This window comes from Psammomys obesus, unplaced genomic scaffold (assembly GCF_907164565.1).
Source record: "Psammomys obesus unplaced genomic scaffold, mPsaObe1.curated_primary_1811, whole genome shotgun sequence".
NCBI classification, from domain to species: domain Eukaryota; kingdom Metazoa; phylum Chordata; class Mammalia; order Rodentia; family Muridae; genus Psammomys; species Psammomys obesus.
This window is the reverse complement of record NW_026596073.1, coordinates 18,007,292-18,025,391: the sequence shown is the minus strand read 5'-3', so window position 1 is coordinate 18,025,391 and position 18,100 is coordinate 18,007,292.

The window sequence follows — 18,100 nt, the reverse complement described above, 5'->3', positions numbered from 1 at the left end:
AGATGAGGGAGGGGGCTGCAACCAGGATACCAAGTGGCTAAAACTAACAGAAACCTCAGTCCCAGAGGGTCTGATGCCCTCTTTTGGATTCTGTTGACACTGTGCATGTAGTGCACAGAGATATGTTCAGATAAACACTCATGCACATAGAATGAAAGTAATAAACATATCGGAAAAATCCAAAGAAGATGAACATTTACAAGTAATTAAGAGTACATAGTCCATTTACTTTTCACTTTAGTTGAAAAGAAGAAAATTTTGCAGAAAATCGGAAGAGAGGAGGCCTCAAACTGTTAGCTACCCCCTCCAGTCTCCCTTGTAGTAGGGGTTATTGTGTGCTAATGAACTCACCAAAGAAAATATAAGAAAGTATGAGTAATCATCATGTGCAATAATTCAATAAAGGGCATCTCTGTACCTTCAGGAAGCTATAGACATAATCAGAAATATTGGGACTTATGCTATGGTGAGATACACATACACTGACCATGATACTTGCTGGTGGTGATTACATGAGCTTGCTTGGTTATTCATTCTCCCAAATCTGTTACCAATTTTATTGGTAAAATGAATATATATATTCATGAACCATACCAGTGCTGCTATAATGAGTAATCATGAAGTGGTGGGAACTGGAAAAGATCATCCTGAGTGAGCTATCCTAGAAGAAAAAGACACACATGGTATATACTCACTCATATAGACATATAATATAGGATAAACCTACTAAAATCTGTACAGCTAAAGAAACTAATCAAGAGGGATGACTCTGGCTAAAATGCTCAATCCCCATCCAGAAAGGCAAAGAGGATGGACATCAGAAGAAGGAGAAAAGAGGGACCAAATTAGGAGCTTGCCACAGAGGGCCTCTGAAAGCTCTGCCCTACGGATTATCAAAGCAGATGCTGAGATTTATGGGCAACCTTTGGGCACAGTGCAGGGAATCTTATGAAAGAAGTGGGAAATAGTAAGATCTGGATAAGACAAAAGCCCCACAAAGAGAGCAACAGAACCAAAAGATCTGAGCACTGGGGTCTTCCCTGAGACTGACACTCCAACCAAGTAGCATGCATGGAAATAACCTAGAACCCCTGCACAGATGTAGCCCATGACAGTTTAGTCTCCAACTGGGTTCCATAGTAATGGGAACAGGGACTGTCTCTGACATGAACTGATTGACCTGCTCTTTGATCACCTCCCCCTGATGGGGAGCGGCCTTAGCAGGATGCAGAGGAAAACAATGCAGCCACCACTGATGAAACCTAATAGAGTAGCATCAGAAGGAAGGAAAAGAAGACCTCCCCAGTAGTGGACTTGAGGAGGGGCATGCGTGGAGAAAGAGGAAGAAGGGAAGGATTGGGAGGGCAAGAGGGAGGGAGCTACAGGGGGGATACAAAGTGAGTAAACTGTAATTAATAAAAATATAAAAATAAGTAGAAAAAAGAAAAGAAGCCAAAAAAAGACAATGTGGGCAGAGCAATAACATGAAAGTAAGTATTAAGGAGAGGCTAGCTACATCTAGAAGGCAGTAAATATTGTTAGCATAGTTGTAAGAACCTTATGACCCAAGATATGGTGTGCCCAAATGTAAAAGGCAAGCCTCAATTAAAGAACAAGATAGGATGATCCTTAAAGGTTATGAGTGGCTTGATCAAACAGGTCTTGAAATGAACATTTAACTCACGGTTCAGAAGATTATGTGTTGCTCTATAGACGTTTCCTGAACGCTTCAACAGTTGTAGAGGGCCTGGTGACACACAGAACTGAAGACTGTTGAAACGCAGTGATAGGGAGAGTGCGGGAAGGCTTCCCATGGTTTGAGTCATTCCAAATTGCATGGCTGGCGTGGGGACAGGAGGAGGCTCCCAGCCATGGAACAAATGTTCATTTCGTTGCACAAATCGAGAGAGAGAGAGAGCAGTTAGATGCATTGCCTGAGGTTAGAGGTAGGATGTGAAGGAGTTCTAGGTGAACTGACAAGTGAAATCACTGAAATATGAAGTTAGGCCAAGTTCTCAGGATGAAAAAAAATCCACAAAGGAAAAGGCTGGGCCATTCCTGTTGCTGAACACAATATATAAATCAAGGAAGAATGTGAGGTCAGAGCGTATCTAAGCCAAAAGGAAGGGTTCTTGTTAAAGCAATAGCTGAGAGCTCCACAGGTGCCCAGGTATCAAATCTCTGCTTTTCATATAAAGAAAAACATATTATAATAAAATATGAAGAGACTGCATTTTCAGAAACCTTGACACTATAATCAATATCATTGTTATCTATTCATTTCTAGAGTTATATTATTAGGAAACTAATCCTTGGGGATGGAGTTCTCTAGGAACTCTGGACTTTTTTGAATCAAACTACTAAAATCAGTGTTTCACTCGTTAACAACGTAGCAGTAAACTGTTTCCCTCTTGCTTAAATGAAGTTTTCTAGATGGATGGTATAAAGTGGAAGATGTTACTTTTGAAGAAAAGTTAAGAAATGTTACACAAGTTTGATGTCAAATATCAGCTTTTATTATAACATTTTGGCTAAAATAAAAGAGTCCTACTTTCAACTGAAGCTCATTTTATAAATCAAACACACATTTATAGACAAAGGATATAACACCCACTGTCATTCTTCCACAATAGTTTTACAGTAGAATATTTAAATGGGACATCTTGGTGTATACAATGGAATTCAAACATCAAACAATACCTTTAAAAAGTTGAATAGATGATGTTGGGTCATGCAAACCTGCAGACTTTCTATTAAAAGATCATGAACTGGGAGACATGTGTATCTTCTACATTTTCCATTAATAATGTGATCAATACATTCTGTCTGTAATTGTTCTCAAATAATGTTTCTATTTAATAGAAAAAAATTAAATAGATATTTGAGGACATAGAAAGTGCAATTTACAGTAATTCTGATTATGTAGTTTAGTTATTTTATACATTAAACTAGAATTCTCATTTTTAAAATTTTTATTTGGATTTACCTTTAGGAGGAGAAAAACAGGTTTATTGAATTCACTGCAAGGGGCAGAAGCATGTGCAGTAACCAAAATACTTTAACATTCTTTAACATTGTTAGAAGAGACTGTAATCCTTATTAGGACACTTTGTTGTCTAAAGAACAAGCAAGCCCAGGGCATAACTCAGTATTCAAACCATCTCTGGGTTTGATCAGTACTCAGTACTATCTCAACACAGTCAAAACAAACAAAAAAAAATTAAATTTGTCGAAAATAGCATTGCTCACTCTCTTATGGGTTTCATTTCCCTCAGTTTCTGAAATGTAAAAATAACACTCAGCATCCTTCACTTTCTCATCATTCAAGTGCACGAGACATCTCCAGCCACCTTGTTTCTTGTTCCTTTCACTTGTTCACTGATGTTCTACGCTGTCATTTTGCTCCTCAGAGCTGAGACTTTATCCTGGAGAGGTATTGATTTGCTCAGGCATTGTGGTAAGCCTTTGTCTACAGTACTGAGTCAGAGGACTGTACTCTCTGGTCAAGCGACACTCATAATCTACTGTGAAATTGTGTCTAAACCAATTTTAAAAATCAATAGCTAAAAAGATTGAAATGACATAATAGTATATTTTGAGTGAGTTTAACAAAAAATCCCTTGCCCATTTTAGACCTGTACTTTCAAACGTTTAAGAGGAAACTAGCATTGCAATTTATTATGATATTTTTGTATTATTAACATATTTAATTTGGCTCCAGAAAACTAGGATATTTATCCTTTCCTACTCTTTCCAGCTCTGCTTTCTTTTGGTATGAAGTGCCTGAAACACAAGATTTCCCAAGAGAGAGAGGCACTTACAAGGAGTACTACTTGAATTTTGAAGACTTGCTGAGGCTTATGAGAGTCACATATACATGATACATTCTCACAACCAAGATGCTCACAAATGTCTAGATGTCAATCATGGGTTTCACTGCATGTGGATATTTTCATAACCATCCTAATGGCAGAGACTCACAGACAAAGTAAACTTCGGCTTCTTGGAAAGTTCAGTACAAATTGGTTATTCTATTTTTAGGTATATTGTCTCTCTTTTTTTTTCCCTAAATGGAAGTGTATTTTCTAAGAAACTGAATGAAAACAGGACTTTCAATATTTTAAAAAAATTATTTTCTTTTCAGTTACGCTGTTTTTGAGAATTAAGATATATTTATTATTAGTTGTGGTATTAATTATTGCACATGGATATAAATACCAAGACGTGTATGTAGTAGTACGAAAAAAAAACTATTTTATTTGTGCTTCTTATGTTTCTGTCTTTCTCTACTCCATTTCCTTGCAATATCCCAAAACTGGGTAGGAGAGATGGGAGGTTATTGGGGAGGAGTGTAGTTTTTCTTAACTACTTCCTGCTATTGAGGGTCATAGGGTTCCTTGGGGGAAAGTTCAAATTTTGTTTCAGGATAGCTCCAACTTCTTCTCATCACACTGCATCAACAGCAACCAGGAGCAGCAGGAGAGAGCACCAGCAGCCTTCTTCTTCCTTGGAGATTCCAACACTCTCTGGTTCTAGCATTTATTACCTCTCAAGAGTCCTCATATTTATCTCCAGCTGGTAAGGAGCCCGTCTCAAAGCCTGCACGAGGCAAATAGTTTGCTGCTGTGAACAATTTGAATCAGTCCCGTATCCCATGCCTGGTATTAAAACAAAAACGTGCTTACGTATTATAAACCAAAATTTCCACAACATGTGTATGTGTAGGTCAGACCCTCATTTTAGTTCATAGAGGAAGTAGATTCATTCTCCATATTGGGATGTAGAACTCTCAGTTACTTCTCCAGCATCATGTCTGCTGCATGCTGCCATGCTTCCTGCCATGATGACAATGGACTAAACTTCTGAATCTGTGGTCAATCCCCAACTGAATGTTTCCTTTTGTAAGAGTTGCCATGGTCTTGATGTCTCTTCACAGCAAGGTCTCCTCAACAGAGTAGGACAGAAGTTCATCTCAGGAAATGGGGACTTCCGTGACAGTCCTGACCATATTGCTTGTTGGCAGAGTATGGACCCTTTGGATTAGGAAAGCAGTTGAATGCTTTAAGCAGTGTTTAATGGACCATATTAGTAAGAGTATGGAGGTGGTGCTGAGAGCAATGTCGATTATGACAGTCCAGCTCAGGAGTCTTCAGATATGGTCTGGAGACTATTCTTATGATACGTTGGCAATGAATGTGGCTGCTGTCAGCCTAAGGCCCAAAATATCAGTCTAAGGCCGAATTGAAGAGCTTTGGATTAATGCCATTGGAAGAAGAGATCTCAAGGCAGTCTACCATTGGTTGTGTTCTGTGGTTATGGTAGTCACCGTACTCAGATCTACTGTGAAAAGAAACACACTCAATGAGGAAGAGTACCAGTGTACAGTTTGAGAAGAAAAAGTGCTCCGGAATATGTAATGGAGCAAATTCCAGGGCTCAAGGAGATCAAACATTTAAAGAAAAGCCCGATGCTACACAGAATAAAGAGAGTGGTGATCTTAGCGCAAGACTTCATTCAACTAAGCTTCCAGGTTGTGGAAAATAATTGAAAAAAATATTAAATAGTAACAGAATCTGTTGAAAACTGAAAGCTGGTGCAGATGTAACTGAATATGGGTGTGATGCTCCAGCAGAGACTGATAGTTTCATCCATGTGGTTCACACTTTAGAGACAAAGAACAAAGAAGGGGCTTATGGAATCTCCCTTGTGACTAAGGAAAGCCACTGAGGCCAGGTGCGTGTCAGGGGTGAACCTGCTTAGAGACCCAGAGAAACCACTGTGTGAAGCTGTGAAAGTGAAGCCTAAAGTTTACTAGAGACTCCAAGATGTTGGAGATGCCAAAGGCATGGAATACCTGCCAAAGATAGCTGCCAGCTGAGTGTTGAACAAGCCCAGAGAGAGAAGTATGTTGCAGTCAACAACCCTGAGGAGTGGAAATCTGAAGAGCTCTTTCACATTAGACACGGAAATGTAGAGTTTGGACTTTGCCTAGCTGTTTTCCTGTCTTGCTTTGATTCATTATTTACTCACTATACGTTCTTTTCTCCCGTTTGAAGGGAGGAAAAAGGAAAGCATATTCTGTGCCATTTGTATGATGGATATTTTGTGATATGCTTTTAATTTTGATTTTGCAGAGGGATACAGTTAAGAGATTGCCATGAATCTCAGAAGAGACATTGAACTTTGGACATTCATACAGTAACTATTATATCCTTTAAGACTTATAAAGTTGGACTGAATGTATTTTCGCATTACAAGCTTACGGGGACCAGGGAGTGGAATGTGATGGTTTGAATACGAATGGCCCGTATATGTTTATATATTTGAATGCTTAGGGAGCAGCACTACTTGAAAGGATTGGGAGGTGTGTCCTTTTTGGAGGAAATTTGTCACTAGGAGTTGGCTTTGCAGTTTTAACAACCCAAGCCAGGGGATACAAAGTGAATAAACTGTAATTAATAAAAATAAAATAAATTTTTTTTTAAAAAAAGCAAACCAGGTCCACTGTCTCCCTTGCTGCTGCCTGCAGATGTGGGGGTAAACCTGTCAGCTACTTTCGCAGCACCTGTTGGCCTCCATGCTGCCATGATTCCTGCCATGAAAACAATACAGTAAAGCTCTGAAACTGAAAGAAAGCCAAAAATAAATGCTTTCTTTTATAAGAACTGCCATGGTCATAGTGTCTTTTCACAGCAATAGAACAGTGACTAAGACAACCTCCAAGCAGAATTGCTCAGCTTTGGGAAAAAAACAAACAAAGGTCCCAGGGTGATGGCTCTCTCACAGTGTCTGGTCGCCTTGTCTTTCTACCACTCTGCTATTCACATGGCTATCCCGAAATTTAATGACCGTTATCATTCTCCAGTTATGTTTTGTGAGGTGAGACTGTAGCCCAATTAACATGCACCATGCAGAGAGCACTTTATATGTTTCAGATGTTGAGAAGACTCTCCCTTTCCACAGTGATCCATAGCTGACCAGTCACTGAATCTTAAGGAATGTCCTTCAGAGACCTATTTATCTTTGTGTCTGAATAGCAGTGCTACAATTTCTTACTCATTTTTTATTACTAAGGATTGTTTTTCTATAAAGAAATAGATTTAATGAAGGTTTAAGTTAAAAATATGCGTATCATTCACAAATTCTTCCCCTTATTGTGATCATAAAAAATCTTAAATATGAATAGAATGAAGGAAAATTTTCCACACAAGAAAATGGTTGGTTTTTAAGTGCCCTCAACGCATAAAGTATAATCCAATGGGTAATTCAATAATGGCAACTTATTTAGCATAAATTTAACACACAGCTAGGAAAAACAGAAATCGTAAAAGCTAACTCTAGATGTATTGGATTCCCCAGTTGTCAACTGATTGTGGATTGTACCTGCAGTGGCTCATTATAAGTCAAGCCAGACAGATACTGTCTTCAGATCACTTTGTTATTCTTACATAGCTCCTAGGGCTTTTTTTTTTTTATGATTTTTGCCCTGGCTTATATCTCTTCTTTCTTTCTCTTTGTCTTTGTCTCTGCCTGTGTGTGTGTATGTATACACATACACTCAAAAGATGCTCAAAATATGAGGGTTTTTTGTTTGTTTGTTTGTTTGTTTGTTTGTTTTGCGAGTGACCTATTGCTCAAGCTGTCAGCACTGAGGGGAGGAGGGAGGCTTATGGGGGGATACAAAATGAATAAAGTGTAGTTAATAAAAACTAAAATAATAATAATAATAATAATAATAATAATCTCATTTTAAATAGATGAGGAAAAAAACCATCATTAGGTCTAGAAAGTTTTTAACCTGCTTAAACTCTATAGCACTTCTGTTGAGACCTACTTTAGTTTTTAGCATAGCTATGGTTCCTCTGTTAACACCTGCTTTAGCCTTTAGCATAGCAGAAGCCATTTTGCCTCCAAGTCTCCATTTTGATTATGTCTCTATGGTTTCATTTCTCAAACTTTGTATACTTAGTTACCTGGATACTATAAGAAAACCTCAACTGCAGAAACAATCCAATTAAAAGTCAGTTAGAAATGCTTTTTCTAGCTAGTCAAAATGATGTAATGTTGCTTCCTACCTGGGTACTTGCTTACATTTTTTTTTAACCAGGTTGTTACCTAGTTGTGATTTGTTTCCTACACTTGGTTACAGTTTTGTTATCTGGTTGCTACCTGCTTATCTTTTTTGTTATTATTTGCATAAAAAGTCATAGTCTGGCTCCCTAGTCCAGATTACAGCCCTGATAACATTCAATAACTTCTGCTGAGTTGAGTCTGGTGTCTGAGTGGTCACCGATCAGCTATTCCTGAACCCATAACAGAAAGTGCCATTGTATTGTAATAAAAGCTCATGAATATATAAATATCTTAAACTAATGTATATCCAAAAGTAGTTTATATTTAAAAAAAATGGTAAAAGTACAGAAAGACTATCAATATTGTATGGATCAACCCTCCCCAAATCAATGTAGAGTGTTACTGCATTTAAAAATCTTAGAAAATATGCTCATTTCTTCAAAATCCCCAGGATGTGTCTCCACTGTGTTTTCATGCTCGTTCCCTGTGCTGTGCAGACATTTCTTACTGTCATGAGGTCCCATGCATTTGTCTTTGCTTTTGTATCCTAAGCTTTTGTTGTGTTATCTAAAACAAGAAGTCATTGCCAAGATCAATGTCAGCGAGATTCTTTTGTTGTTCTATCACAGCAGTTTTACAGATTCAGGTATCAAGTTTAAGTCTTTTTTTTTTTTTTCCATTTTGAGTTACTCTTTGTTTTCTATATAAATAAGTTTCCTATTTTATTGTTTTTGTGTAGAAACACAATTTTCCTAATGCTATTTCTTGTAGAGATCATCCTTTTCAGCTAGAAAATTAGTGGATTTCACAAGTTTGGCAAATAATAATCCAAGAAGAATTTAATTTCCAAATATCATAACAAACATACAATTCACAAGCAGTCACAAGGAAATGCCAGTTAATGTTATAAAAGTCAAAAAATGCCAGTGTGGGTTATGGCTAGCTTAGGGGAAAGGAAACTTGGGACATAGTTGGTAGAAATGTAGACTGATACTGTCATTAAGGTCATGAACAAGGAAATTTCTTAGAAATTAAGAACAGAGATGGCATACAATCCAGCAAGCTCATTCTGAGGTACACTTGAACAATATGGCATCACCACTTCATGAAGAAATCAACCTGCATGCACAGATTCTTTTCTCAGTGTTCACAAAAGAAGAGGCAAGCTATACATACATACATACATACATACATCATACATATATATATATACACACAGTACTCAGCTGTATAAAGATGATCTAGTCGATGTTAGTAATTATATTTCTAGTTCTTGCAAAGGTCCCTGGTGAAAGTATGAGCCGTTTTATTAAACCATGCTGGAATAACACTATTGTGTAGTTTGTGTGTGCACATGAGCATACGTGTGTGTGTGTGTGTGTGTGTGTGTGTGTGTGTGTGTGTGTGTGTTGGTGTGTTATTTCTGTGGAAAGTAAAATCAGTGACTTGATTTTGGGGAGGTAAACTACATGGTAACGCTATCCTTTTATGTCTTTAAGAGGATGGTCGTATTTGGGTGGAGAAATAAGTGGGGGCACATGCAGATGCAGGACTGTTGAAGTGGGGCTGGGTGCAGGGCTCAGTGGTGCTTGTTGGGCATTCACAGAAGCCTGGATTTGAGCGCAGGCAGGCAGTACATAGCTCATGGTGGTTCATATCCATAACCTCAGTACTTGGATGCAGGAGAATCAGGAATTCAAGCCAAGTCTTCAGCTACATGGAGATGTTGAGGCCAATCTGAGGTTTCTTAGACCATGTGTCAGAAGTAAAGAAACAGCAACAACATCAAACCCCATGGGAGTATGGTGCTCAGTCAGGAGGGAAGAAGGTTCCTAAGACACTAGGTTTAATTACACTGAATTTTAATTTACGTATACTGAATATGTCTCTGAATGTTTTTATTGTGATATTAAGATAAAGAAAGAAACACAATTTTAAGAAGCAAATGAATAAGCCTTTAAAATGCATGGAAGGTTTTGAAATTGGAACACAGACAAAGCATAAAACCTTTTAGCAATTGTACAGTGAGCCAATTGCACACCTGGCAGATGTACAAGGCTGCCTGTGAGCAAACTCGCTTACTTTTAAAAAGTGCACCCCTTCTACTTTCTTAGATTAATAATTAGGACTCTGTAAGATTTATCTTGTTGATAAAACTATAATTAACACTAATGAATTTAAAGCCGACTCTTTAAGAACTGGCAACATTTGGAAGTGAGGCGGGCTAGCATTTATCTGTTCACTACTGATAATGAAATGGTATGTGTTGCTAAATTTTCTTCCCAGGAGATTAAAAAAAAAAGAAAGTCTACTCCTTCTCCTACCCACCACAAGTTCAACTGGAGAACCGATGACTCTACAAGAGTTACATACAGGACAACAGGTGAGGATATGTGGGAAGGGGCACAGGTGGGTTTCCTTAAAAGATCCATAGTAGAAGGTTTGCACCCAGACGTGATGATGGTTTCCTCACAGATGCATAGTTGGGACCCCATTCCCTGGTCCTCTAGCCTCTCCCCTCAACTACTTGCAATTGGGAAAGAACTGAATTAAACTGAATACTCAGGAAAGGATCCTGTGCCTCTCCCTGTCCCCTCCATTTAAGAGAGAAGGTGAATTGTCAACAGGTCCAGCAACAATGGTTCCAGCAGAATTCCTGAAGGATGTAAAAGGCAGCAAGTTCATTGTGTTACAAAAGAACATTGTAAATGAGGTTTATCCACTAACTTAGATACAGAAACTTCTGCTACAACTCTAAATAATAGCTTTTCTGATCATTGCCCCAGCTTACCCATGCACAGGAGGAGTCTGAGAACCTCACTCATTTAATCAAGATATGATTTGGGGTTTTTTGTTTGTTTGTTTGTTTGTTTGTTTGTTTTTTAGGTACTAAATGTATCTGTTGATATAATAAGCCCTATTTTTTGAATAATATGTTACCTCCCCACTTTGAGGCAAAACAATGGATCTTTAAATAAATAACTTCCCAAAAGACATTTGCTTGTAGATAAAAGTAAAATCACAGGACAGAAGCTCCACAAAGAGAGCAACAGAACCAAAAACTCTAGGCATAGGGGTCTCTTCTGAGATTGATAATCCAATCAAGGACCATGCATGGAGATAATCTAGAACCCCTGCACAGATGTAGTCTATGGCAGCTCAGTTTCCAAGTGAGTTCCTTAGTAATGGGAACAGGGGCTGTCTCTGACATGAACTCAGTGGTTGACTCTTTGATTACCTTCCCCTCATGGTGCAGCCTTGCCAGGCCACAGAGAAGGACAATACAGCCAGTCCTGATGAGACCTGGTAGGCTAGGATCAGATGGAAGGGAAGGAGGACCTCCCCTATCTGTGGACTAGGGGAGGGGCATGGGAGGAGAAGAAGGATATTTATACTCACTTAGTAGCCAACAATTTGAATTGGAAGTAATGACATGAAACTTTTTTTAATTCATCAGGAAAATGGAAAAAATGTTTCAGACAATAAAGTGCTTGTCATGAAAGCAGGGGATCTGAGCTTGATTCCCCAAAACTCTTTTAAAAGTCAGGTATCAGCACACACCTTCCATCCCAGAGCTGAAAAGAGAGGTAGAAGGATATTCTTGGCTTACTGGCCAGTCTCGTCAAATCAGAAGTGAGTGAGAGATGTTGCCTCAAAAAACAAACAAACAAAAAGCCAAAAAACAAAAACAAAAAAGTAACAACAAAAAGCAAATAGACAAAAGGGAGACTGTGGAACGCTGAGTAATTGTTGCTGCAGAGGACTGGGGTTTAGTTCCTAGAATCCATATAATTGCTCACAACCAACTCTAACTCTAGTTCCAGGGAATATGATGCCATCCAGGAGATGGGGCTACAGCTGGGATACAAAATAAATAAATTGTAATTAATAAAAAATAAATTAATTAAAAATGAAAAATAAAAATGAAAAAATAAAGTTAATAAAAAGTTTTTTTTAAAAAGTAAATTTGCAGACATTTGAAAGCAAACAGCAAACACTCCTTGTTCGAAGGCTTGCAACACAACCTCCTTGCTATCAATATGTTTTTTGTTTTAAAACATAACCCCAAAAAAGCTATACTAAGGACAATGGGAAATGTTTCTGATGGATAAGAATTATAGTGCAAGAAGGGCAATTAATTTGAAAAGTTTAATGTTCTGGGAAAAAAACAAATGGAGAAAGCTGTCTCTTGGTCCCAGGAACATAAGTAAATCTGTGTTAAAGAATTATAAAAAGACAAGTGAGGCTGTCTATTGTAGTAGAAGTATTATTTAATGGTAGTGTGTTGAGTTTTAGAAGACAGAATTTTAAAAGTAGTTTTAGAGTATATTAATTATAGTCACAAATTTATATAAATAAGTTTCTTTTTCAGATAAATTCTTTGCCGTAATCCATTCAAAATGACCATTTTCAATGGCATTATTTATATATAGAGTGCTAGAAAACTCAAGTGCAGCTGATTTATTTATGAGAATTATTCATTTAATTTCCACCATTTAGTATTTATGATCCTTTTCCATTCATTTATTCATTTCATCTTTATTCATTTATGCATTTATTAAATATTTATTTTAATGAGTTTCATTATAACTACAGAAATGGTAGGATGAGGTTTGCTGTAAATTTATTCCTTAAATGGGTTTATTTTGAAAAATCCTCGGATCAAACAAAGCTGCTTGACTTACATTCACAATTCTTTACATTTTTATAATTTTGTTTGTTTATTTCATTTTTGATTTGGATAATTTCCTTGTACTTCATAAATTATTTGAAATAATTTTAGTAAATTATTTAGTATTTGTTGTATCAAATAAAGTTTTTTACAGTGAACATGTTATATGTTAAATTATAGGTCTTATTTAGCTGTCACAATCAAGAAAACTTATTTTATGGAGAATGATATATAATTTGTTAGTTTTAACTTGATTAATAGTATTCACACTTAGCTTTGGGCCTGGCCATTTCAGACTTTCTTTTCTTTATAATATTATTCTTATGTCATTAAAACTAAGCCTTCCATATATATTGATATACATATATATATATATATATATATATATATATATATATATATATGAAAACATAAGTGAACTTTATTTACATGGCAGGCAGAGCATTTATTTGTTTAATGATGATTGCACATCTAGCTTTGCTAGTCTAATGTAGCTTGAAATTCTGCTTCCTTCGAGGTTTAGCTTGGCCATATGGCTCTTCTTTTCCCGAAAATGAACATTTTCTCAAATATATCAAGAGAAAGGGAGAGAAGAGATAGAGATGCAAACATGGTGATTTTGCCTAACTGTTTGTATACTGAACTTGAAAGTCGTTGGTTAACAGGTTCCTTTGTTGGTTGGTTCCTCCTGGCCTCATTCCTGTGTTCTCCTTTGTTTTATCCATTAACCCTTTGCTCTGCCTTATTCAGCTCTCTGTGGCCTAATTTTGAATTCTTGCTTACTTTGGTATTTTAGCACTCCTTTGAAAACATACATCAATCAATCAAGAAAGCTCTGGTTCTAGCTTCTTTCAAGCATAATATAATATAATATAATATAATATAATATAATATAATATAATATAAATATGTTCAGTTCTTTCCTTTGTGTTCACATGTGTTTGTGTTGTGTATGTCTTGTGTGAATAGGCACCCAAACATCTGTGCTACCTTGAATGTGGAGACCAGAGGCAATGTCAGGTGTCTTTCTCATTCATTCTCACTTTTATCTTTTTTTTTTTTCAATTAATTTATTTTATTTTGTGTGGTGAGTGTTTTGCCTGGATGTATGTATGTCTACCACATGCATGCCTCATATCTCATGAGCTCAGAAGAGGGCATCATATTCCCTGGAACTAGAGTTAGAGTTGGTTGTGAGCAATTATATGGATTCTAGGAACTAAACCCCAGTCCTCTGCAGCAACAATTACTCAGCGTTCCACAGTCTCCCTTTTGTCTATTTGCTTTTTGTTGTTGATTTTTTTTTGTTTTTGTTTTTTGGCTTTTGTTTGTTTGTTTGTTTGTTTGTTTTTTGAGGCAGTGTCTCTCACTCACTTACTGATTTGACGAGACTGGCCAGTAAGCCAAGAATATCCTTCTACCTCTGCTTTTCAGCTCTGGGATGGAAGATGTGTGCTGATACCTGACTTTTAAAAGAGTTTTGGGGAATCAAGCTCAGATCCCCCTGCTTTCATGACAAGCACTTTATTGTCTGAAACATTTTTTCCATTTTCCTGATGAATTAAAAAAAGTTTCATGTCATTACTTCCAATTCAAATTGTTGGCTACTAAGTGAGTATAAATATCATAGTTGGCTAGGCTTTGGGGGCCCTTCTCCCAATATTTTCCATTCAGTTATTTAGGTATTGGAACTCCTTCCAGAAATCTTAAGTTTTACATTTCCTCTTGAATAATGGAATAAAAGAGATTCAAGATTTAGAGAAGTCAGATAATTGTCACTGTCTCTTCTTTAGATTCATGTCTACTTTGAGATCATTATGAATACAGAGACAATCTCTGCATTGCTAAAGCAGTAAGTAGATGTGTGAAAATTGTGGAGACAAATGAGCATCAATGTTACAGCCAGTTGACAAATAATTGGACACAAAGTCTCATTTGCTATAAGTTAATCTTGAGACATTTCATTTGTAGGAATGTTGCTGAGGCAAGCAAAAGCAGCAGCAATGAAAATAATGCCACTCTGCTTACAGGTGCAGTGAGATGATCCTCAGTCTCATGCTAAACCCAGTGTGCTCAAGCAAGTGCAAGCTCTTTGGATATGATTACAGTTAATTTAAAGAGAAGTCTCCATTTTCTATAACAATGCTTTGAGGGTATGACATTTGCCATTTTTTAAATCACAAATATATTTAAGTAAGTGTCATATAGTCAAGCATGTGTCAGGAAAAGGCTTTCTTCTGCCCCTTATTCAGGCTTGACCACAGGGCCTAGAGTATGCTAATGAAGTGTATGCTGTGCTGCTGAGCCACAGCTCTAGCCTTAATTTTGTTAAGTTACTCATACAGGCTTGGGCATGAGATCCTAGCTCAGTAAGAGGGCTCACTGGGTAAAGGCACCTGACATCAAGCCTTGCAAACTGAGTTCAATCTCATGGACACACAAGGTGCTAGACAAAAAAAACTGACTCTCACGTGTTTTTCTCTGACTTCCCCTATGTTCTCTACAGCACCTATGTTTATGTTCTCATACATAAACATAATATAAATAAATGTAAGAGAAAACTTAAAAATAAAATATTCTGAATCTATTACTGCCATTTAAAATGAAAAATATATTTATATAATAGGTGATATATATAAATATTAATACTCACTATGCAAGCAGTATATACTAGCTTTGTTGTAAGCTCAATGTCTTTAGACCTTTAGTCAGCAAGCAGGAAATCCAGGATAATGAAATCTGTCTTACTGGAGTACTGGCACTCATAGGAACATGAGAAAGCACAGAATGAACTGATGATCTGCTCTTTAGACAATGTGCTTTTTTGACTCTGTTCATAAAGAACTAGACATATATATTTATATATATTTGTATATGTATATATATATATATACACACACACATACACACAATACTCATATACATAAATGTAATCACCTTATATCTCATTCTTTTTATTTTCTTTTTATGTGCCCTTGTTTTAGCAGCTTGCATGAACTCACTATGCAGCAAAGAGAAATCCTGAAGTGATTCACTGGCTTCTGCCTCCAGAGTGGTGGGATTACTGAAATAGGCCACCACATCCAGCAATTCATGCTGCATTCTTGCCTCAGTTATGACCACACAACAGTACGGACAAATCTGTTATACCCATTTTCTCTCTAATGGAACCTTCCTGACTTAAAACTAAAACAGCAAAAGAACATCAAGAGAATTGTCTTGTTCTTCTTTAGTTTATGAATTCCCTAGGTCATTACCTCTGCAAAGCACAGATTCTTTCTTCAGATTTAAGCGTACTTGGCATGTACCCTCTAACAGACATTTGACCAAGATCAGTGACATTTTTTATAGTATTTCTGCTCTTGTGTCTGTTTAAAATGCCCTGCATTTGCCTACTAGGTCCTCTTGCTGGATGGATTTTTTTTTTTTTTGCCTCACTCATTCCACTTAGTTGTGATCCCTTACATAAATGTTTTTTTTCACATAATTACCTATCAAAGTTAGTAATTTTTCAATACCAAACATGATTTTGTTCACATACTTAACAGTGTTTTTTTTTCTCCTATCATACCAAAACAGTGTATTATAGCAGTTAAGAACATCCTGTCAAAATCATCCTATTCTATTTCAATCTATGACTCAGTAACTCCTAGATCACAGCATTGTAATCAATATGAACCTTAGCTTTTATTCAAGGAGAGGGGATAATAGCTCATGAAAAAGGCTTGACTCTTTCTAGCTCTGGCTATAACATGTGAAGAGCTCAGGTGTCACAGTCCAGTGCTCACCACATAAAAAGGATAAATAAATATAAAATTAGTAACCTTTATTGGACACCACAGGGAAGTAAAGATACAAGAAAAACCATTCCCCTAAAATTTGGAGACAGGGGCTCGATCTGGATAATACACTAAAGCTACCCTCCTGAAGCAGAAGTATCTGAGGCAATAAACTAGTAGGAACAGTTCTTAAAGTGATGTGGTTTCTACAGTATCCAACAATGACCGGCACAGCAAGAAGCCCCAAACTTGCAATAGTACCACTGATATCTTGATGGTGACCAGCTGTCTAATTAGACTTAAGGCTCACACAACAGGAAGGAGTTCGTGCCAGGTACTGTAAACTCACGGCGTACCCATAAGACTCAGGGAACCTCTCCAAAGGTGTTAACAGTCAGAGAATGGAAACATCCACTGGGAGACTGTAGCTTTTTGAATGAAAGGCAAGCTGCACACATACAGTTCAACAGCATGCCTGTCTAACTGAGACAGGAGCAATGTCCACCATAGGCATACTAACGTGGAAGAGGGCTCTCACAAGCTTCCACCTAGAGATCAGAAACTACAGACAACTAATGACCACTGAAGACAGGAGACTTGGTCTTCCCTGGGGATCAGCCCCCTAATTTGTTCTTCAATACTAAGTTGATAGTCCTAAAAAAATATAATTCCGGCAATACTAAATTGACTCAGTAGGTTGTATTTATATTCAAATATTCATACATGTCTGTGTAACAATTTTACTTAGAGAAAAGAGGGACATGAATTTGAGACAGATGTGAAAGAAGGCCATAGAAGGGGTTGGAAGGCAGAATGGGCAATGTTGTAAATATAATCCACATATATCATATTGTAAAAATGACTTTCAATAAATTGTGAGAGTCAAGGTGCAAATAAGAAATCAGCAGTCACAGCAGGGGTCTGGTATAGTAAAACAGTGTTGGGTTTCCTACTAGAACTTCACTGGGTCATCACAGAGTATCAGAGAAACCCCCTCAGAGAGCTGCAGTATATTAATCACATTGGTCATATTCACCTCCTATTTTCTGTTTTTTTTTTTTTTTTTTTTTTTTTTTTTGGCCTCTTTGCTCCAACATTTCCTTTGTCTTTGCTGTTTCCTTTTTCCTTTCAAATTCTTTTACTTTGATATACATTTTATATTTGCCTCATTGAGTCTGCTTAATTTGTCAACTTGATCATTACTAGTTGAATCCATTTCCCTACACATGACATTTTATTCCTCATTATGGCTAGATGAAACTTCTTTGTGAATGTAAACTGTGCTTTCTTTATCCACTCATCTGTGGACATCCAGGCTCATTCTATAAGTTATTATTGCTTTGAGAGCCAACAATCCTATTTTTTTTTTAGTCAAAGGTTACAAAGGGACACAAGATGGGGCTGGAGAGATGGCTCAGAGGTTATGAGTTCTGGCTGTTCTAAACGTCCTGAATTCAGTTCTCAGCAACCACATGGTGCCTTACAAAGGGGCACAGAAAAAAAAGTTATATAGATTCATATAATGAATTCAAACAAGAATACTCCACTATAAATTCATATTTAGTCTAAGATTGAG